Here is a 24,635-nt window from a genome sequence, read left to right as displayed (position 1 = left end):
CTCTCGAAAAGAGTCAAGAGAACTTTCTCTCAGATTAAGTCGAGAGAAATATTCTCTCAACTTTGTTCGAGAGAAACTTTCTCTCAAACCAATCAAAGAGAATTTCTCTCAAATTAAGTTGAGAGAAATGTTTCTCTTAGAATAAGCTGAGAGAAAAGTATTTCTTGAATTATTTAAAATTTTCTCTTAAACTAACTTAAAAAAATTTCTCTCAAATTTTTCTAAGAGAAACTAAAAAATACATATTATGTATATATATATATATATATTACTACTGCTTCAATGCTCATATTATGTATATTATTGAATGAGATGGTCCAAAATGTGACAAAAGTAATTATAAAACAACTAGGGGAAGACACTATTAGGGATTAGGTCTAATATTACAATGTGAGAAACCAAAGTTTGAATCACTGCTTGAACCTATGTTAGATACTTGTATGCAAATAAAAAACAAGGAGTAGATGTCAGAAACATGAAATAGTGTTAATAAACTAATAATTATTTATATATAGAGAGAGAATTTATGTTAACGTATTATATAATATATATATATATATATATGATTATGATTTATATAATAATATCAATATTAATTTATCATACATTCACTGACATCTATAATATATAAGTTTGCTAAAAAATTTATCTATACAATTAAATTGTATTATATTTCACTTTTCTAATTGAAAACAATTATTTATATAATTATATATATATATATATATAATATAACTTATTTAGTTTTAAATATACAAAATTAAGTTACTCTAATAAACAATATTAAGTTGTAGTCTTATTGATTGCAAGAATAACATGCAAGCATATTGCCTTAGTTCACATTTTTGATAGGCTTGCTTAGCAATTTTCTCTCTTTTGTATGCAAAACAATTTAGCCCCTTATTGAGTAAAAAATATTGTCAAAGTTTATCTTTAGTGACAATAAATTGTTACTACTAAAAGTTTTTTACTAAAAAAATAAAAAATTTAAACATAATTATAAATTATATTAAATAATTTTATAAAAAATTAAAAGAATTAAAATTTAAAATTTAAAATAAAGTATATAAATTAAAAAGTATTTAAAAAATAATATAATTTAATTTTAAATCAAGTTAAATTAAATAAGTTTCTATAAAATTACTGATTAAATTATTAAAAATTTGAAATTATTTTTTGAGGTCAAATAAATTAAAATAATTCAAAAATATCCTATATTATAAATTAATTTTTTAAAATAAAATAATATAAACTTTATAAAAGTATATAGTTTAGTAATATATATTTAACTTTGTTAATTTAAGACATCAAATTCATTGTAATTCAATTGGCAAAAAGGTAGGCATTAAAGGTGGAGCCAAGATCATGGGTTCTACTCTAAGGTAAGACAAATATTTGTAAAATAAATACAGGCATAATGTGGTGCGGGTATGGCAAGTGATGTGGCATGACGTGGATATTCACATGATAGATGACATGGCACGACATGGCTCACATGTGAGAGGGGATAAAATTTAATTTTTAATATTATCTACATTTCTCATGGAATTTCTCTTGATATATTCTGTAGGAAATGTCTCTCAGAACATTTTTGAGAGAAAATTCTCATGAAAAATTTTGAGAGAATATATCTCTCAAATAAATCCGACAGAAGTTGCTCACAGATTAATTGGAGAGAAATTGTTTCTCTCCAAATAATGAGAGAAAATAAAAATTCATACAAATTTTAACTCACTTAAATTTTTTGAGAGAAAATTCGAGAGAAATCTCTTTTCTCATGGGTTTTCTATGTTTTCTCTTAGAATAATTCCGAGATAGATGTACAATTTTGTTGTAGTGTTTCAGCAAACTAAAAGGTATGCAAATGTGTTTAGATTCTGAGCTTCATGTGATCATGCATATAAAAATTTTCATGTAACAAGTTTTCAAATTTGTAAGTGATTAGTTATTTTAATTAATTTCGTTGATTCAATTAAGTAACTTAATTAATTATATGTTCTTGTGTCTTATAGTTCTTGGATAATGCACGTTGCAAGTCTTTGGAGATGGAAAAATTGGAGGAGTTAATAGAAGAGTAATAATATGTTATGAGATGTTTGTAAAGTATTAGAAGTGGTTAGAATTTTTAGGTTGGGTATAGGTGTAGAAATATTATGAAAATGATATTGTTGAGTTGGTTATCAATTTTGGTATGTAAATGAAAAACTGGTACTTAGTTGTAATTGTTTCTTCAAAATTAAATGATATTACTTTGTCGAATTGTGGATGGCATATCGATCATGATATACTATGCATGCAGGGAATATGAAAGAGAAAATTAATGTTTAAAAAAAAAAAACATACTGAGCATTTGTAGAAACGCTTTTCTAGGTAGAAACGCTCTTGTAGGAGTCCCATAGAAATGCTTTTCTAGGTAGAAACACTCTTGTAGGCTGCCCTACAAGATATTTTCTTCTTATAAGGCTCTTGTAGGGAAGGCCTACAAGAGTATTTTTCATCATAAATGCTCCTGTAGACCTATCTATGAGAGCATTTCAAAAGTGCTCACTTATATATGGGAATGCCTATTTTTGGAGCATTTTCAAAATGTTCCAAAAGGTTATTTTTGTTATAGTGTATGAAATAAGTCAACCAATCTCCTCATGGCCTCGAATAGCCACAGCATTATGCAAATCATTGTGGAAAGTTTTCAAATGTCTATCTAGAATAGCAGAGAGGGTGAAGGTTTAAATGACCCAACTCAGAGGTTCCACACTCTTTGATGCAGAGGCTATGATATGGTCCGCAGCAAAGTTCCCTAAACACTTAATTGGTCAAGGAGAAACAAAGACAAGATACAGAGAAAGTGCTGTCCACAAGATAAGTGTTAAGGTTGTTTATCTTGAAGATCCTCCCATAAAGTGTAGACACTTTCTTTTGGTTGACACGGGACAGGAACGGATTACTTAGCCATTCTCTTTACACATTTCTTTTGTGATCATCTTCATATTCAAAATAATAATAACAATAATAATAACCAAGTACTTGTTCGTTTGAGGGTCACAAAAACATATTTCTCAAATATAATAAATTCTTGCATTTGAGAAAAGTCCATATAGGATCCCTAAACGTAGTCTTAGACACACTACATAAAACAATCTAAATTTTAACTTTTGCGTTTTAAAATTTAATGCCTTTCTATTTTAAAAAAATTGACCCAATGTTAAAATGATTTTTGAAAGTTAAAATAAAATGTGGGGGGGGGGGGGAAGAAAATTTATCAAGCTTCTACTACCAAAAAACATGATAATACTTTTATAATGTTATTATTCAAGGGCAGAAAAAAAAAACGGGGCTTTGTTGATCAACATTAATTAAACCATAAGGTAAGTGAATTCATATATCACACTGACTAACTATACACATCTCACATCTTAAACAGACAAACAAATTAAACAAATAATAATGGATATCTAACTCCATTATTCATCCCAAAATATAATTTTACTTCTTAACTTTTTTGGAAAACAATAATTCTTCGTTATCTCAATCATCCGAACTGATAGTAATCAAATTTTGATTTTTTTTTTCTATAAATATGTGTGAAGAAAGTATTCAAAATATTTTTTCAACCATGCGTATATGGAATATAAATGAGGAGAAATTTACCAAAAAAAATTAATGAAGAGAACAAATATGAATACTATTTATATATTTTCCCAATATGGATTGCGCCGTTATGATGATCTTATACTCCTATTTGAAAAGGAAATTAAAAAAGAAACACACAAAATTAATTAAATGAAGAACAACAATTAGAGATCCTATAAAAATATTAATTATAATTACAGGTATTGAATTATTAAAATCTCAATAACAGACTATAATCTTTACTTATACTAAATCATCTTTTGTTGATTTGATTGAGAGGTTTCACAATTGACTTTTGTGAATTCCCCACTAATGCCACAAAGATTTCCATGTATCTTTATTATTTTCCAAGTGATTTATCTATATATTGATAATAAAAAATTACAAGTGATTGACTTATAATTCACAACTAATTCTTATAAATTCTCAATTGATATTACAAATAATCTCAAGTTACTTTGCAGATTTCCCAAGTGATTGACTTGCGATTCAAAACTAACTCTGGTAAATTCCTAACTAATATTACAAATAATCCCAAGTATATTTCATTTATTTCCCAAGTGTTTATATGTATATTGATAGCAAAAATTAGAGATTCACAGACTTTCATAAATTCCTTATTAACATTACAAATAAGCGTATTAAGTGTATTTTATTAATTTTCAATTGACTATTTGTATTTTTTTTAATTGAGGATAAAGATCATGATCTATTATTGAAATTTCAAATTCAAGGTCTGTAGTTATAATTAATGTTCTTATAGGATTCCTAATTATCATTTTCTCCCAAAAGTTTTAAGCAACAACAACAAACAATTCGTTTGGGTCAAAACAGTAGATTCTTGAATAATAAAAGAGGTGACTATTATTACTGGCCTCTGAAAGTAATTGGGTAAAACCAAACTTGGAAAAAGAATCACTCATTATAATTCAGCCACCCAAATATACCTAATCTCCCTTACTGTGCTTTTTTTTCCCATATTCAGACATAAAAAATAACGATCACTCTTCAATGTTTTCAAAGAAACATAACCAACCAACGCGTTTCTCTTGTACCATACAGACATGAATACGTACATGCATGCATATATATATATATATGATTGTTCGCATTTTGTAATTTTTATGGCACATATCCAACCCAAGTTAAAAAGCCCATAAAATAATTAAAATGATAACACTTATGAATATCCTAGGATTTCAATTAAAGTTTATTAGGCTAATTGAAGAGTGTATTAGTTAGTTGAGCTCTAACTCATGTTATTAATTACTAGATTATGGATGACTATTAGATCTACTTGAACCTATTTGGTGCTTATTAGAGGACCCTAACTGGCATTGGCCCACATTGGATCCCGTTTAGTGGACCATAATTGAACCTTTCACCTCTGTACCATCGGCAATGGTGGATGGCATATGCACTATGGTGAATGCATTGTAAAGTTAAATATCAACTTCACAAACATAAGGGGAAAGAGAGTTTGAGTGAGAGGCCATGGGAGCTTGAGTTCTGCTTGGCCAAGGCTTGAAGAACTCGTACATTGGGGGTTATTTGAGGCTTCAATTGTGGCATAGTGAGGAAATTCTTAATTGTCTCATGCTATCTAGTCCCGATCTATCTAACTTCAACCCTAGTCCATTCTTAGAGCTATCCAATGGTTCAAAACATAAATAAAAAATTCAAAAACATAATTAACTTAACTAATCTACCAATTTTCCCTTAATCAATAATTAAGTTCTAGATTAAAACCTAGTATGTTACAAAGCCCTAGTACATTTTCATATGATAAAATATATCTATATAAGAATATTTATTTGCTTTTATAGTTATCATAAGTGCTTCTTGTCAATGTAATTAATTATTCAATTTAGAGTTTGTTTTGGACTTAAATGTTTGATGTTGGCATTGTTATATAAAAGAAAAATCTACATTCGAGATAGCTAGACCATTATTAGTTCAAAATATGAGATCTTATTGATAATTCTAATAAAAATTCTCATTTGTTTATTTTTGTAATGTTTCCATATGCCAACAAAGAGAATAGTTACTAAGATTGATTAGATGGAGATCATTATGCTATACTATAGACCAACTCAAATGATAATTGACACTCACACTAACTTTGAAACTGTTTGGAACCTACCTCTTATAACATCCTGAATTTTTGATTCTGGAATTGTTTACTAATTAAGGATTATTGGTAAAGTAATGTATGATTAGGGTTTTGGATGATGGAATGTTGTTTTAACCCCTTTGGGATGTTACATGGATAGATTAGAGTGAAAGAATGGCATTATAAGTAGAGCATGTGAGTGAGGTGAGGAGTTTCCTTGCTATGCCACGTACAGTGGTTGATGCTAAATGCGCCACGGCACATGGTACAAATTTTACTTTTTCAATATATGGCTTAGCTCATAAAAATAGAGGGAGAAGAGAGGAGGAGTCATAAGAGAGTGAAAAGGCAGAGACCTCTATTAGGGTAAGCAATTCTAGGAGCTAGATTACATTTTTGGCCTATTACTTATTAGGGTTAGTCTTGCACTACCTTAACCTCTGATTCTAAACTATTGTCTTAGTTTAAACTATTAAGAAATTGAATTTAGAAGTTTTAAGGGATTGATTTCTTACTCTATAGTAATGAAAAGGCTCTTCAAAGTTAAATTAGGATTTTATGACCGGGTTGAGCTTTAACGGTAAAGCTTTGAGGCTGTAAGCTTAAATTTGTTGGATTTAAGAAGAGAAATAGGTAAACTTTGGGAATAAGTGTTTAAGCTCCCAATTGATGATGTATAGGGTTAGAAAGACGGAAATGGACTTAGATAGGGGAGTTTATAGTGTTTAGGTGCTTAATTATTGAATGTGACATAGTTAGTTAATGGGATAATTGACTCTAGGTGCCCTTAATTATGTAGATTGTTGTGTGTAATGTGTTGAATAGTGAAAGGAACTTGAGTAAGGAAGTCTTTCATAAGTAACCTTTCATAAGAACAAAAGGGTTAAGGTAACCATATAGTTTGTTATGTTTATTGACTATTATAACTGCGTAGAAGAAATGTATAATTATGATTTCAATGTTTTTGAATCTATGCATTGTTTTGAAATACATATTGAATGACTATTGATTTTCAAATGAAATGGATATACCACACCAACACACACACTATTGTGTAATGTGTGGAATAGTGGTGATTTATGCATGATAAAAGCATGATCCTAGTATTGGAAAATTGTGCCTTAGGCCAATTATTATACTATGAACCTGTTATTTAATGAATTTCTATTTTGTTATCATATTAATTGTATTTTTCATATGATAACTGTATCCTTGGATAAACTATAGTGATTACCTTAAATGTCCCTAGTCGGTCATCTATAAGGGATCACAGATGAAACAAGACTATTATGCCTTGATTAATTAAAAGATATAAATCAAAGTCGTAGGCTCTTGAAAGAGCACAAAATGTTGGGATCGACCCGCTATAAGAAAGTTACATGGTGTAACATCCCAATTTAATTTTAATAGTTAATTTGAGTTAATGAAAATTTTAAAAAATATTTAGAAGTAAGTAAATAAGTTGGAGAAGATTATTATATTTAATTTGGGATATAGTTCTAAGTTAAGACTTTTAGACATTATTATTATTACTACCATCATCATCATCATCATCATCATTAATAGGAAATAAGAACAAGAAATATATAGAGAGAGAGAGAGAGAGATTGAGACATATAAAAAATATATATATATATATATAAAAAGCAGAGGGGGAGGATTTTCTGTGGCTGTGTCTGTAGGTGTAGATTCTATAAAACAAAAAAAAATGAAAGTGAATAAGGGGGGGAAAAGGACATGGGGCCCATAATTTTTTTTTTCAAAAACCTGCACCTATTCCTTTTCATTTTTCCTTTATCTGCTTATTTCTTTTTCCTAGTACGCGAACACAGCAAGAGAGGGCAACAGAGCACAGGTTTAGTGCATAGGGGATTTTGAGTTTTAAAGGTAATGGTTTCTAATAGGATATTTAGGATAAAATTTCAAGCTTTTCAAGGTTATATAAGTGTTCTAAAATTTTTTTCTTATTCATCTAGCCTCTTTGGTTTCTGATTTTGTAGTGGTCAAAAATGATTTAAAAAAGTGATGAATTTATACTAAATAAATGTGATTATTGAGGTTGTTAGTAGTATAATAAATGTTCTAGAGTATAAATTTATTGATGAGTTTTGAATTTGAGACTTATGGATCAAACCCTAGACTAGATTTTATTAAATCCAAAAATTATATTGATTTATTGAGGTTTAGAAGATTATTTGGGATGAAAATGGATTATTATGGCTGTAAAATGATGTTTTAGGCTTGACTCAATTTTTTAATTTTTGAATATTTTTAGGCACGAATTTATGAAATAAAAAAAAAATTTTTAATAATAGAAATTGGTTTAGAGGTTAATTTTATCTTATTAATATTTATTGATGACTAAAAGGAGTTAGAAATTTTACTTGATAGTACTAACTCTAAATTTGTATTAAGATTGAGATTAGGAATTATGTTATATTCTCTAATTCTATTATTAGAGTTATTTTATTAGTTTTAATAATTGAAACTAATATTTATAAATAATATATTATTTGTAGATTGTATCGTTGGTGAAGATTGTGGTACAGAGAAATTGTAAGGAACAATTTATTTGAAAAGCCATGAAGTAACTATGCTTTTAATTTGTGATTAGTGTTGCTTCATGTTAATTGGGTGATTATTGAGAAAATTATGAATTGTTGATGATAATTATTTTGTTATGTTTATGAAAAAATTGTGAAATTGTCAAATATGAATTTTAAAGTATTTTTGCCAAGTGGGATGTCATGTAATATTGTTGAAAATGAGAAAATTGTGAAGATTTTAATATTGTATAATTATATAATATTGATATGAATTTTGTTTGATTATTATGAGCGGTGTTGGGCAACTTGATACTGTTGTTGTATTTATATGCCACGTGATATGTCCCTATTGGAGGCCCAATAGCCGACTTATAAGGGCTTGGGCTAATCTATCTTTCGCTGGGTAATTTAGCATGAGTGAGGACTACGATTTGAAGTTAATGGAGGGAGATAAGGATGGTTATTTTTTATGCATTGTAATATTTCTTGTATTTTTGTTGGAATTATATGACTGTTGTTTCCTTGCTTAGCAAGCACACATTTAACTGTTTGTACACACTATCATAAATTGGCATTGGTTACTAGGATTTTTGAGTCTGATTACATGATTAATAATTTTTAGGAGAAGAGCCACAGGCACATGGAAGAGTTCCTAAGGCTTAGTGGCATCAATCTATTGTCTCTTTTGGGTATTTGATTTATAATTTTTAATGCGTCATATTGCCAATACTAGGGCTTTTTATTTAGTAACAATTATAAGAATGTAATGATATAATCATATTTTCAAACTATTTCTACTTTTGGTACACTTTGGATGACTGTAACTTTGATATCTGATTTATTTTGGATGGTTTGAAATGGCATCATTATGAGGCCAAATAATTGACTTATTCTGAAAATTGGTTAAGTTGTTTATTTTAATTGTTGGTGTATGGTTTGCACTTGTTGGGAGCATAAGGATGGGAAAATGTGAGTTTAGCTTAATGGCATGTAGAAAGTAAAAATTTTTTGAGATGTTGTATGGTGCAAGCTTAAGCCAATTCTTAAATATTTTTTTTAGATTTATTGATATAAAATTTGTTAGGTGGCTGTAACTTTACTATGATTGTAGATGTGCTTTAGTTGTATAAAATTATTTTGTATTATTTGAAAAGGGTGATAGGTGGTTGTAAGATTTTAAAATGCATAAGTATTTCTATTTTCTATTCTATCATGTTCATCGTATTCTCAATTTTGAAAGGAATCTTTTGGGCCTTTCATATTTTTTTATTTAATTGCTTGGGATCCCAAATTTTAGAAATGACAATTTACGGCGTTAAATTCTACTTATCATAATAGTATTTATTTTTTTAGTTTAATCTTTTCTGTCATGATAGTTATTTTAAAAGGAAAATATTTTATAAGACTATATTTTATCGGTTCCTACCATGGTAGTATTTTAAATTATAGAACTGTTTCAAAAAAATATAGGGATAAGTTGACTTTTGTTTACCAAAGTAGATACTTTTCTACAATGGTTGAGTTAAATTGTTTTGGAAAAAAACTTAGGGTGTTACACATGATACAAGTCATAAGCTTATCTCATATGTAATCATATCACTAAGTCTTTTGAGCTGAGGTCATCATAGATTCCTACATGATAATTCCTGAACTTTAACCTAGTCAAAAGTCACCTTTGACAAGGTAATCATAAAGGTTATGATTGAGTTTAGTGATATTCATGAAGAGGAATATGAGTGGTCAAGATGGAATTTATTCCTCATGTTAATTGAGAGATATTACTAAGCCATCCATGAGTAAGACCAAGAAATTGTATGGTCATACTATAATAAAAAGGGTTTTTTCATTGTTATAATCAATCCACTCAGAGATTAAAAAGTAAGTGGTCAGGTAAAGGAGAATGATAATTTCATGTCTCACACTTAACTAAAATATTACGTGACAAAATAGATGTGATACGACTATATGATATGTTGTATTAGATCATCAATCCCTATATGAATTAGACAGTTGTAATGTCTTATTAGGTGTCACTTTTGACTTGTGAGCTAGTAGCATAATTAGCCCACTACCAATTTCATATGGGCCTATAGGGCTACACACAAGAACAGCCCAACTCAAGCTATAATGTTCAAATTAATTGAATCAGAAATGTGTCTAAATTCAATAAATGTAATGCTTTATCTAGGGTGAACGAATTATATATATATATATATATTTGAATATTTATTTGATAAATATATATATATATGAAATATAAAATTCAAAATATAATTAATATATATATATAATATTTTAAAATATATATGTATTTGTGCGTGTGTATGATATTTTTATATATGATATATAAAATTCAATATATATAATATTATATATATATATATTCAAAATATTTATATATATAATATGTATATCTGATATATTAATTATATTATATTACATATTGTTGTGTTAGTTTTAAATTTAGTTTTATATGATAGATTAAATTTAATAACTAACATGATATAAGAAAATATTATATTAGTTCTATAATTTGAATTTATGTGATAAATTCAAATTAGATATAATATCATAGATTAAATTTATGAGATAAATTTCATTTTATCTTTGCTGGATCAAGGTATATTTCAAAATAATTATGATTATTTTCAAAAATTCACATGGGAAGACAAAACCCTAATCTATATAATATAGATAAAGGGGACATGCTTCATAAGTGAAGTTTTATAGAAAGTCACTTGATAGCAAAAATCTTGGGAGCCACAAAACACTATAAAGAAAAGTAGAATGACATTCAAAAGGACGGATGGACAGACATTGGGAACACTAGCTTACTGTTTGAGTTAGAGAGCTGTTCGTGTGGATATCGATAAAGGAAGCAAATCTACATTGTTGGCTCAATGGTCTAGATCCTTGTGAAATAACAAGTGAGAATTTAAAACTTAAAAGGTAATTCTTCTATCTACCTTAACTTAAAGAGTTCATTCGATCCACATCGAGATAGGAATTTTAAATTTTAATCTTTTGTTATGCCTCCCTATCCAACATATAGTGGGTAAGAGTTTATCCTGTGTGTATGTGTGTGGATATGTATGTGAAAACAAATCCATATGGTCAGGCTAGCACTATGGGACATCCAGTGTAACAAATTATATCAGTCTGGTACTATAGGACATCCAGTATAACACTATAATGGGACTATTGCAATGGGACATATGGATAGTCTGGCAACTCCTTAATGCCTGTAAAGGTAAAGTTAGGAGTCAATGATACTCCTATCATTGGTGGGTGTGAAAAGGAAAACTATAGTCTGAAAGTGAGATAGAATACCTTTGGCCAAGTGTTTTTATCACAAAAGGTGTGCTCAAGTCAATATGTAATTGATCCATTAGAGCTTATGGTTTTAAGTCAGGGAGTTTTGGAGGTTCGATGGATAAATGATTATGCTAGTGGTTGTGATTGTGTGAAAATATTGAAGAAGAGGAAAATTATGTTTACATTTGATATATATAAACTATTGCTTTAGTTTTATTTACTTACATATAGTTATTTGTGTTAATGAGTATTTAATGAATTATTTTCATTACTGAGATTATTATCTTTCCCATGGTTATTTATTTTTTACAAGTTCTAACACTAGTAGTGCGAAAGGGAAAGATACAAGCTGAGACTAGAGGATATCTCTTTCTAGTTGCCCATTGTAAGGAGATAGTGTAGTAAATTTGTTTATATAAGTTATGAATTTGTATATAAGTTTCTATAGAGAATATATTATTGTGCATACTTTTGTGAATACATATGTATATGTGACTATTGAATTCTAGCCTAGTATGGTGTATATACATGTGTTTGAAGTGGTTGCAATGATCTAGGCTAAGAATTGAATATATATGATGATGGATAGAACGGATATATGATGAATGTAAAAGCTTGGCCATTTTGATATGAATTTGAATGAAAAGTTTGTGAAATTGTCTAAATGTGTGAAGTGGGTAATTTACTAGCCAAACTTGTATATATATGTGATATTCAATATGGTAAGGTCAATCAAGTGTAACTTGTTCCATTAGACATGGTCAAGGCCCTAGAAGTGGCCAATGACTTATGGTTTCAAATTATGATACTCAAGTGAAGATTTTAGGTTAAAATGATCAAAATACACTTGGGTGTTCAATTTTCAAATGAGATATCATATTTAAACAACACTAGTGTCATTGGATAAATTTTGAAATAAGCTTCATGTCAATGCTTGAATTACTCCAATTAGATATCGAATGCAAAAACGGCGTACGTTTGAAGTTCACATCAGAACTACTATTTTGACAGCAAAAACTGATGTGTGCACCGCAATGCATGTGTCAACATGCCGTAATGCATGACCCTATTTTTCATAAGAACATGTTGTTTTGAATGTGTTCTTTGAGGTTTTCACATGCACAGTTGTATTACTTCTGCTGTGCATGACTTTATAACTGGAGCATTTTAGAAATGGTTTTTCAAATGTTTTGAATTGAGATTCCAGTCTTTTGTAAAAGACTTTATTTGTTAAATTGTGTGTTTGAGTTTTGAATGGTAATGCCAGGAAGGACATTACAATTTGTTAGTATTAGTTTCTCGAGTTTTGTGATCTAGTTAAAGTGCTTGTTATTGCATTCAAACTAATACATGGCAACTTATATATCTTTTCATCACACCGCTTTTTCCCTTTTGCTTAACTTTCTTTTATTTCCATCCTTAATAGGGGAGAAAATGATAAGAGGTATTCAAGCTTCGAGAGGTACTCGAGCATCAAGACATTCGGTAGATGATAAGCCCATACCAGAGTTTCAATCAAATGAGCATTAATAGAGAGATAGAAGAGATGTTTTGTTGGAGGAGTTGAGGGATATGATGATAGATAGAAAATAGATAGTGCATGATCATGATGCACTGTTAAAAGGTAGAGATCAAGGTAGACAATTGTAAGAAGAAGCTTATAACAAACCTGAGTCATTTCAAGGTTTGGGCAATAAATAGGTATTGGGGACTGGTGTGGATCTATTCATAGATCGAGCCTAGAAGACTTTTGTGAGATTCAATCCACCAATGTTTGATAGAAGTATGAAGGAGGATGAGGCTGAGCAGTGGATTGATTGCCTCGAGACTATATTTGAGGTGGTGATTTGTATATCCAAATAAAAGATAACCTTGGCCATTGTACAGCTAGTCGGAGTAGCTAAGAGATTGTGGGATTTTATTAGACCATCTAGGGGTATGAACTAGTCATAGGAAGAGTTTAAGAAAGTGTTTTTGACTACTACTTCTTAGTTTCCTTCCATATTGAGAAGGAAGAAGAATTTTACTCGTTCAGCCAAGGGGATCTAGATGAGGAAGAATTTATCAAAAGGTTTAATGATCTCTCAGCCTATTCCATGTATCTGCAGCACAGCAATGACATAAAGTAGAAGGAAGAATAGTTGTTAGAGAAGATGCGTTCAAAGTATTGGTAACAAATAGCTTTATTGGATGTGACCACCTATGAAGAGATCTGTCACAAGTTGAAAATGGCTTCCAAGAGAGGTAGTGTCATATCCCAAAATTTCCATAACTTAAATATAAGCATGTATTAAGGGTTTATAGGGCCAAAGTAGGGAAAAGAGAAAGATAAACGAACAAAGAAGCTCTATGAATGTTTAGTCATGACAAACGGCCAAAATCTGAAATCTAAAATTTAAGCTTTTCTTTGAAAAATCCCAAATAAATACCTAAAAGAGGAAAGAAATTCTAAGAAAATTCATGGGACTACTTTAAAGATAATGTGGGACTATGGAATAGATAGAAACCATTTCTGAGTCCATTAGCTTTGAAAAAGTTTTCTTGTGTAAGTTGGAAATATGAGTAAATAAAATAATTTTTCTACTATACCATTATCTAGAGGGTGATGGCAATAAAAGAAGACCATTTTAGAAAGAGAAAAAGATGAGGAATATGCTAGGACACTAGTTGAAAATAGTTGAGATGGTTAAAACACTGGAACTAGAGGAAAGGGAGTTATTACAGTAGAATTTACACTGATAAAGAGTGGAAGCTTCTATGAAATTCAATGGACAAGAGAGTGCCACTTGTCAAGCCACTAATGGATAGGATTTTGACTTCTTGGATATTAAAGTGACTATTTTCATTTGAATTTTTCTAAATATAGAAAAGTGATCAATAAGAGAGTGCCACTTGTCAAGCCACAAATGGATAGGATTTTGACTTCTTAGACATTGAAGTGACTATTTTCATTTGGATTTTTCTAAATATGGAAAAGTAGCCAAGAAGGCTTGGGGAGTTGACACCTAAGCTCATGTAATTTCCTAGATCTTGGGTGGCAAATAGATAACACATGGCCTATAAATAGAACATCATCCCCTCTTGCAATTTTAGCATCCATAGGAACCTCTTGCAATTTGGTCTCTTGAAGTTCCAAGGAAGAGGAAGAGAAGCTTTTGGGTGCACTTAAGCTTGGAGTGAGGTAGCAAGTTTTAATTAACTTTGATGTTATTGTGCATTATTGTTAGCATGTGAGTTGCCATTGATGTGTGATGCTATATGTCTCTACTCCTTGCTAAGAGTTTGGCCTTGGTTATGCACGTTAGAGCTTATTGCTATGAGTTTTGCCTTGGCTATCCATGTTAAAGCTCCTTGCTATGAAGTTTACCTTGTCCATTCACGTTAGAGTGGCTTAAAGTATGTTATGTAATAGCTCACAATAGTGGCTTAAACTTGAATGCTTAATGATGCTCGTAATATAACTGTTAATTGCCTCTTGCTATTGAGATTTCTATGAAATCTCACTCTATTTAAAATGCAAACTCTTTTAGGGGTTGAACCATCCGGAAGTAGGGAGAATTAATTCAAGGCTTAAATTGTATTAATGTTTCCCTTTTGATCATTTTGGTATTGTAATGAAATGCTGGACTGTTGTAATGCTGTGAAGACCACCTTCAATCAAACTTTTTGTGTAGCTATGAAACGATTTTAGATCTGTAATTTTGAAGTATTATATTACACATAATGAGCTTTAATTCCATAGGTAAAACGTTCAAATTGGATATGTGTACTATTTATGGCGGATTTCCAAAGTTAAGGTCATAAATCTGGAAAACAGTTTTTGAACCATTGGCACCATAACTCTTACGTACAGTCTCAAGATTTTCATGAAAGGATGTGGTTCTTTAAAGTATTGTTTCTATAAATTATACTTAAAGAGCTTTCTATAGGCTTTGGAACCACTCAATTTTTATTTTTCTAAATTTAGTTATGAATTTTCGAAGTTGGTAAAAAATTCAGGATTTACCAAATGAATAGTAACTGCCAATTCAAGTTTTCAGATTTCATTTCTTGGTCCCTAAGCTACCATTTCAGGTCCTAATGATCACAAATGGAGGTTAATAAGGTTTAGAGTTAAGGTATGACATTTTTGGTATCAGAGCGGAGGTTCTGGCATAAGATAGAATGTTCTGCTTAGTTTAACCCATTAGTTATGTGTTGTCTATGGATAAGGTTGTAGGTTAGTGAAGTTTTGCAAGAAGTTTAGTAATGGACTCTAGTGCTAACTCAGAAACCAATGTGAACCAAGCTAATACCCCTGATTTTGAGATGGAGGAAGACCCAGTAGAATAGGTATTTAGAGATGCCAACTTAGGACAATCATCTGTGACCTCCAATTTCACCCCTGAGTATTGGGTGCAATTGGTAGGGTGCTCATGGGAAGAATTAGTCAACCTCCTTGGACCTAGCTCCTTAGTGTATCCAGCTATAGGTTTAATTGATCCTAGTAGAGCTAATAGGTTTGACTACCTTAAGTCTAGTCATTATGTTGCTCCAGCTCCCAATCCTCTTGAGGTTCTTGAACCTATTATTTTGCCTTCACCTCCACTAGTTAAAGTCATACCTAAAATTAGAACCTATGCTTAATTAGTAGAAAGTATGAGATTCCTTGGGCACCACATTAGGAAGGATGTTAACCACGATGCAAGTACTTATCTAAATTTTTTCCAAGAGGTGAGATTGCTTTATAGGGCACTTGGAGAGGAGAACTCACCCTTCATAGAAGAAGAGTGGGTGATTGCTATGGCTAAAGAGTTTCCTAATACTCATAAGTGGCTCTATGAGATGACCAGATTGGACTACCATCCTCCTAATGGTGTGGAAGATTATATCCGAACCTGTGAGGGTTTTGTGACATTACCTTCCTATAGACCTCTTTGAGCCCTTAACATGAGCTAATGATGATGTATATGATGACTAACCTTAGGAGGTGAAGTCTAATTATATATGTACTTTTAGATTGGATGTTTAATGGCTGTATGAACTTATGTTGTTGAGAACTGTTGTGCTGCATGTAATCAATGTTTAATGTTTTATGCTTGCAATATAAGTTATGGTATTTATGTTCTTGTTCCTTCATTATTAGAACTTAGAAAGAAAATAGGATGGTAAGGACATGAAGGACTATGTTACTAGAGGAGCATAGGCATGGAGAGTCTAGGCAAGAAGGACCTAGGGCACATTTTGATCCCTTTCAATTAATTCTAGAAAGACTAGAGCAACAGCAAAAGACTATAAAAGATATGAGGGCAACACAGGCCCAACAGGAGCAGGAACAAGATGCAGCTATAGCAGCAGCAGTTATAGTAATAGTGGCAAATTTAAGGCAACCTGAAGTACCACTGCCTCAACCAGTCCTAGTGCTAGTCTAACCTATAGGACAGGTAGGACTAGTAGTTGATCCAAATGTTATTTAGTAATGGATTACTCTCTTTTGTAAGCATAATCCGCCTACTTTTGATAGAACATTCAATGTGCAAGCGACGGAGAATTGGATCAATAATTAGAAAAGATCTTCTGAGTATTAGACTGCCCTACTGAAACGAAGGCTCAGATGGCAATATACAAGTTAAAAAAGGATGCTGACTGATGGTGGAAGAACACCAAGATGTTACTTTAAGCTAGAGATACTCCTATAACCTAGGAGACATTCCTAGAATAGTTCTACGAGAAGTACTTTCTAAGGTCATTCAAGGATGAGAGGGAAGCTGAGTTCCTTAACCTGAAGCAGCAAGATAAGGAATCTTTGGATGAGTATCTTGCAAAATTTATTTGCCTCTCTCATTACTCTACCTATCTATATCATAGGGATGATGAGAGATAGATGACAAAGAAGATGGTTTATGGATTAAAACCATCTATACTGGAGGTGATAGCTCCTAGACAATTCAAGGAGTTCAACAAGGTTGTAGAGGCCTGCAAAATTACAGAGAGTAGTATGAATCATTATATAACAATTAAAAAGCCCATTACCAAGAACGGGAAAGCACCAGAAAGGAATGATCATGGTTCAGCCTCTTTCAATAGAAAGAACAAAGAAGAGAAAGAGGTAATGGAATAATAATAAGAAGGACAATAAGGGAGGCAAGCCTAGAGGAAACCAGCAGAAGAGCCAAGAGTGTGAAATCTATAGTAGGAACCATAGCGATAAGCCTTGCTTTATTGGATAGAATGTTTGTTTCACTTATGGCAAACCTAGACACTATACAAGAGAATGCCCTCAGAATGCTGACAAGCTGAGACCTTAGACTCAAGGAAGAGTGTTTGCCTTCACTCAAGAAGAAGCTTGTAAATCCCTAGATATGGTCCAAGGTACAATCAATATTAATAACTACCTTTTGATTACAATGTTTGATTTAGGTGCTAGTCATTCTTTCATATCATATGATTGTGTAAGGTGAATAGGTCTAGTTATTAATACTCTACCATATGATATATGTGTGTCTACTCTTACTTAGTATAGGGTAGTTATATCAAAGGTGTGCTTGAACTGCATTGTTTAGTATGAGCATTACTGCACTACCTTAGGTTTGATATGTATGCCTTTCCATGAGATAGATGTGATAATTGGTGTGAACTGGTTGTCTTCCCATAATGTGTTATTAGATTATAAGAAATAAAGGTAATCCTTCCTCCTAAAAAGATAAGCCCAAACCTTGAAGTTAAGCTAAACTTTATAATAAAAGCCCAAGTTGATAAGTGGCTACAGAAAGGTTGCTAAGGGTTTCTTATTTTCTTCTCAATGCAAGATGAGGTTGAAGATAGGCTAGAAAGAATTCTAATTGTCAATGAGTTTCCTAAAGTTTTCCTTAAAGAGATCAAGGGATTACCTCTAGACAGAGAAGTGGAGTTCTTAATTGACATTATACCTGGAGCAAGACCAGTTTCTAAGGCACCTTATAGAATGGCTCCTAATGAGATAGCAGAATTAAAGAAGCAAATTAAGGAGCTACTTGAGAAGGGTTTCATCTAACCTAGTATCTTACCTTAGGGTGCTCTAGTTCTATTTGTGAAAAAGAAAGATGGTAGTCTAAGGTTATGTATAGACTACAGAGAGCTAATAAGATCACGATCAAGAATAAGTATCCACTATCCAAAATTGATAATCTTCTAGATCAATTTACAGGAGCAAGTGTATTCTCTAAGATTGATTTGAGATTCGGTTACCATCAGCTTAGAGTTAAGTCTGATGATATCCCCAATATTGTGTTTAGAACTCGCTATGGGCATTATGAGTTCTTAGTGATGTTGTTTGGTCTAATGAATGCACCTGTGATATTCATGGACTACATGAACAAGATCTTCAGGCCTTATTTGAATCAATTCACGGTAGTCTTCATTAATGATATCTTGGTATACTCTAAGTCTTCATAATAGCATGAGGAGCATTTAAAAATTGTCCTGAGTACCTTAAAGAGAAACAGCTCTATGCCAAGTGTAGTAAATGTAAGTTCTAGATTTAGGAAGTCAATTTTCTTAGCCACGTAGTTTCTCGAAAGAGAGTAGCTGTTGACCCTAGGAAGGTGACAGTAGTGTTGAACTGGGAAAGACCTAAGACAGTGACTGAGATAAGAAGTTTTCTTAGACTTGCTGGGTATTATAGAAGATTTGTTAAGGACTTTTCTCAAATTGCTCTCTACTAAAAAAGCTCACCAGGAAGAACCAACTATTCTTATGGGATGAGAAGTGTGAGGCTAGTTTTCAAGAGCATAAGAAGAAGCTCACCTCTACTCCTCTACTTGTAATCCTTGATCCTATGTAGAATTACGTAGTCTACACAAGTGCTAGCAAGCAAGGACTGAGATGTGTGCTAATGTAATAAGGTCAGGTTGTAGCCTATGCCTCACAACAGTTGAAGTCTTATGAGGAGAATTATCCAAGCCATGACCTGAAGTTGGCAACAATAGTTTATACACTGAAGATTTAGAGACATTACCTGTACGGAGCAACAATAGAGTTGTATTATGACCACAAAGAATTAACATAAGACAACGTAGATGGATAGATCTACTTAAAGATTATGATTTCCAAATCAAATATCATCTAGGTAAGCCAAACGTGGTTATAGATGCTCTAAGCAGGAAGACGGTACAAATAGCATCATTGATGATCAGAGAGCATAAGCTATTAGAGGACTTTAGAGATTGTGCTCCTTCATATCAGATGCAAGTAGCTAAAAGAGGGGAAATGCAATTTATAGCTCTGCTTGATGATCAAATCAAAGAAGCGCAGCAACAGGATTAGTTGGTAAAAATCTTAAAGGAGACATTACTTAAAGGAGAAACCCAAAACTTTAAGATTTCTGAGAAGGGATTATTGAAGTTTAAAGGAAAAATATATGTCCCTCCAGTAGCTAACTTGAGAGAAAAGATTCTAACTGAAACTCACAAGAGTCTATATACTCTTCATCCAGGAATGACCAAGATGTATCATAATATCAAGGAGTTATTTTGGTGGCCTAGTATGAATAGAGATATCACGAGCTACATATCAAAGTATCTTACTTGCCAAAAAGTAAAGATAGAACACTAGAAGCCTACAGGGAAATTACAGCCACTGGATATTCCTAAGTAGAAGTGGGATAGCATTTCGATGGATTTCATAATAGGATTGCCACTTATGTCAATGAAGCACAATGCAATATGGGTCATTGTGAACTAATTAACCAAATCAGTACATGTCCTCACAGTTAATGTGAAGGATCCTTCTAAAAAGTTAGCAAAGCTATACACAAAGTAGATTTTAGGCTACATGGAGTTCTAAGTAGTATCATTTCTGATAGAGTTCCAAGGTTTACATCTAAATTTTGGCAATCTTTACAAAAAGAAATGGACACTACTCTCCATTTTAGTACAGCCTATCATCCTCAGTCGAATAGTCAAACAAAAAAAGTGATTCAAACCCTAAAGGACATGTTACGAGCTTGTGTGCTTGACTTTGGAGGTAATTAGGATGTATACTTACTACTAGTTGAATTTGCATATAACAACAGTTACCATTCCAGTATTCAAATGGCTCCCTACGAAGCACTTTATGGAAGGAAGTGTAGATCTCCCTTATGCTAGACAAAGCTTAGTGAGAGAAGAATGTATGGTCCTGACATAATAGATCGTACCTCTCAACAAATTGAAATGATCAAGCAAAGGCTTTTGACAGCTTAAAGTAGATAGAAAAGTTATGCAGATGTTAGGAGAAGGCCTTTGGTGTTTGATATTAGGGATCATGTTTTCCTCAAAGTATCTCCAACTACAGGAGTTGGTCGATCTCTTAAGACCAAAAGTTAAGCCTGAAGTATGTTAGACCATTCTAGATGCTTTCTAAAGTTGGACCAATAGCCTATAAATTGGCCATTCCCCCAAATCTCAGCCAAATTAATGACGTTTTCCATGTTTCCCAGTTGAAGAAGTATCATCCAGACCCTACTCACATCATTCAATATGATAATATTGAGATTCAAGACAACTTATCTTTTGAGGTTGGACCAGAGCAAACCATAGATTAAAAGGTCAAGCAGCTATGAAACAAGCAGATCCCTCTGGTCAAGGTCATTTGGAAAAGATTATCATCAGAGGAAGAAATGTGGGAAACAGAAGAGGAAATGAAGGAGAAGTATCCAAAGCTTTTTACTTGAGGTACACTATAAATTTTGAGGACAAAATTTATTTTAAGGGAGGGGGAATGTCATATCCCAAAATTTCCATAACTTGAATATAAAGCATGTATTAAAGGTTTATGGGGCCAAAGTAGGGAAAAGAGAAAGATAAAATGAACAAAAAGGCTCTGTGAATGTTTAGTCATAGTGAACGGCCAAAAATTTAAAATCTAAAATTTAAACTTTTCTTTAAAAAATCCCAAATAAATACCTAAAAGACGAAATAAATTCTAAGAAAATAAATGCGACTACTTTAAAAATAATGTGGGACTATGGAACAGATAGAAAACATTTTTGATCCATTAGCTCTGAAAAAGTATTTCTTGAGTAAGGTGGAAATATGAGTAAATAAAATAATTTTTCTATTATACCATTATCTAGAGGGTGATGGTAATAAAAGAGGACCATTTTAGAAAGAGAAAAGGATGAGGAATATGCCAGGACATTGGTTGAAAATAGTTGAGATGGTTAATACACTGAAATCAGAGGAAAGGGAGTTATTTCAGTAGAATTTATATTGATAAAGAATAGAAGCTTCTATGAAATTCAATGGACAAGAGAGTGCCATTTGTCAAGCTACCAATGGATAGGGTTTTGACTTCTTGGACATTGAAGTGACTATTTTTATTTAGATTTTTCTAAATATGGAAAAGTGATCAATAGGAGAGTGCCACTTGTCAAGCCACTAATGGATAGGATTTTGATTTTTTGGACATTGAAGTGACTATTTTCATTTGGATTTTTATAAATATGGAAAAGTAGTCAAAAGGCTTGGGGAGTTGACACCTAAGCTCATGTAATTTCCTAGATCTTGGGTGACAAATAGATAACACATGGCCTATAAATAGAACATCATCCCCTCTTACTAGTGCAATTTTAGCATCCATAGGGAACTTCTTGCAATTTGGTTTCTTGAAGTTCCAAGGAAGAGGAAGAGAAGCTTTTGGGTGCACTTAAGCTTGGAGTGAGGTAGCAAGTTTTAATTAACTTTGATGTTATTGTGCATTATTGTTAGCATGTGACTTGCCATTGATGTGTGATGCAATATGTTGCTACCCCTTGCTAAGAGTTTGGCCTTGGTTATGCATGTTAGAGCTTATTGCTATGAGTTTTGCCTTGGCTATGCATATTAAAGCTCCTTGCTATGAATTTTACCTTGTCTATTGATGTTAGAGTGGCTTAAAGTATGTTATGTAATAGCTCACAATAGTGGCATAAAGTTGAATGCTTAGTGATGCTCGTAACATAACTGTTAATTGCCTCTTGCTACTGAGATTTCTATGAAATCTCACTCTATTTAAAATGCAAACACTTTTAGGGGTTGAACCATCCGGAAGCAGGGAGAATTGATTCAAGGCTTAAATTGTATTAATGTTTCCCTTTTGATCATTTTGGTATTGTAATGTAATGACTGTTGTAATGCTGTGAAGGCAGTGTCCTTCAATCAAACTTTTGATGTACCTATGAAAAGATTTTAAATCTTTAATTTTTCATGATTATAGTACACATAATGAGCTTTAATTCCATAGGTAAAACGTTTAAATTAGCTATGTGTACCATTTATGGCGGATTTCCAAAGTTAAGGTCATAAATCTGGAAAACAGTTTTTGAACCATTGGTACCGTAACTCCCACGTACAGTCTCGAGATTTTCATGAAAGGATGTGGTTCTTTAAAGTATTGTTTCTATAAATTATACTTAAATAACTTTCTATAGGCTTTGGAACCACTCAATTTTTATTTTTTTACATTTAGTTATGAATTTTCAAAGTTGGTCAAAAATTCTGGATTTACCAAGTGAACAGTAACCGCCAATTCAAGTTTTCAGATTTGATTTCTTGGTTCCTAAGCTACCATTTAAGGTCCTAATGATCACAAATGGAGGTTAATAAGGTTTAGTGTTAAGGTGTGATAGGCAAGGAAGCTATGGTTAAGAGGAAGAGAGACAACATGGGGAGGTTTGAATCTTCTCTAGGTCTGTCAGGCAGTGTATCATAGAAGCCCAGTTATAGCTCAAGTAGTTTTAGAGCTTTAGGGAAAAGGATTTTCACTAGAGGTTCTCAAACCCAATCAATTCAGAGGGGTTTAGTGCAGCAAAGTACTGGAATGAGAATTGGATCTTCACAACTTTCAAGGAAAGCCTCTAATGTACCAGCTCTTACTAGATCACCTCAATGTAGTATATGCGGCAAATTCCATGTGGGCAAGTGCTGGTCTTGCTTCAAGTATGGTAGGTCGGGAGTAGCAGTCTACCATTCCAAGATGAGTCTTTTTCATGACACAAGAAGAGACTAGAGTGTCTTTAAACCTGATTAAAGGTATAATCTCTATCTATGTAGTAAGATAAAAGCATTGTTTGACTCTAGGGCTACACATTCTTTAATTTTAGAAGAATGTATAAATAGGTTGAAGTTAAAGCTAAAAGAATTTTTGTATTGATAAAAGTTACTACCCCTTTGAGATCCTCAAATATTACTAGCAAGGTTTGTCAAAAGATAGAGATTGTGTTCAAGGATCAAGTCTTTGTGATAGATTTAATCAACATTCCTATAAAAAGGATTGATGTAATTGTTAGTATGGATTGGCTAACAGCTAACAATGCTACACTAGATTGTGCCAAGAAACTAGTTTCTTTAACAACATTGACTATAGGATCTAGTTTTGTTAAGCAGACTAAATCTCTATTAGTTATGCAAGTCAAGAAGTTGATTAAGTAGTGTTGTGCTTACATAGTGATTATTGAAGCTAGTAGTATGTATGATAGGGGCATTGAGAAGATCAGAGATGTAAGTGAATTCCCAGAGGTATTTTTAGAGGAGATATCTAGATTACCTCCTGAAAAGGAAGTTGAGTTTTTAATAGATTTGGTTCCTGAAATTGAACCTATTTCCAAAGCTCTGTATCAGATGTCGCCATCAAAATTAGCTGAGTTAAAGAAGTAGATTGAAGAACTGCTGGATAAGGGGTTTATCAAACTGAATGTGTCACCCTAAGGATCGTTGGTGTTATTTGTGAGAAAGAAGGATGGCAGCTTGTGCCTTTGTATTGAACAAGGTGATAGAGAATAAGTACCTTTTGCCTAAGATCGATGACTTGTTAGATCTATTAGCTGGAGCCTTAGACTTTTCTAAAATTAACTTGAGGTTAGGGTACCATCATGTGTGAGTCTGTTCAGAGGATGTACCCAAGACAACTTTTAGGACATGGTATGGGCACTATGAGTTCCTTGTCATGCCATTTGGTTTGACCAATGCACCTGCGATATTCATGGACTATATGAACCGTATATTCAAGCCATACTTAAACCAGTTTGTTATGGTTTTCATTGATGACATTCTGGC

Source organism: Prosopis cineraria, unplaced genomic scaffold (assembly GCF_029017545.1).
Source record: "Prosopis cineraria cultivar Desert tree isolate PC_DT_omini unplaced genomic scaffold, ASM2901754v1 PC5, whole genome shotgun sequence".
NCBI classification, from domain to species: domain Eukaryota; kingdom Viridiplantae; phylum Streptophyta; class Magnoliopsida; order Fabales; family Fabaceae; genus Prosopis; species Prosopis cineraria.
This window is presented reverse-complemented; position numbering follows the sequence as displayed.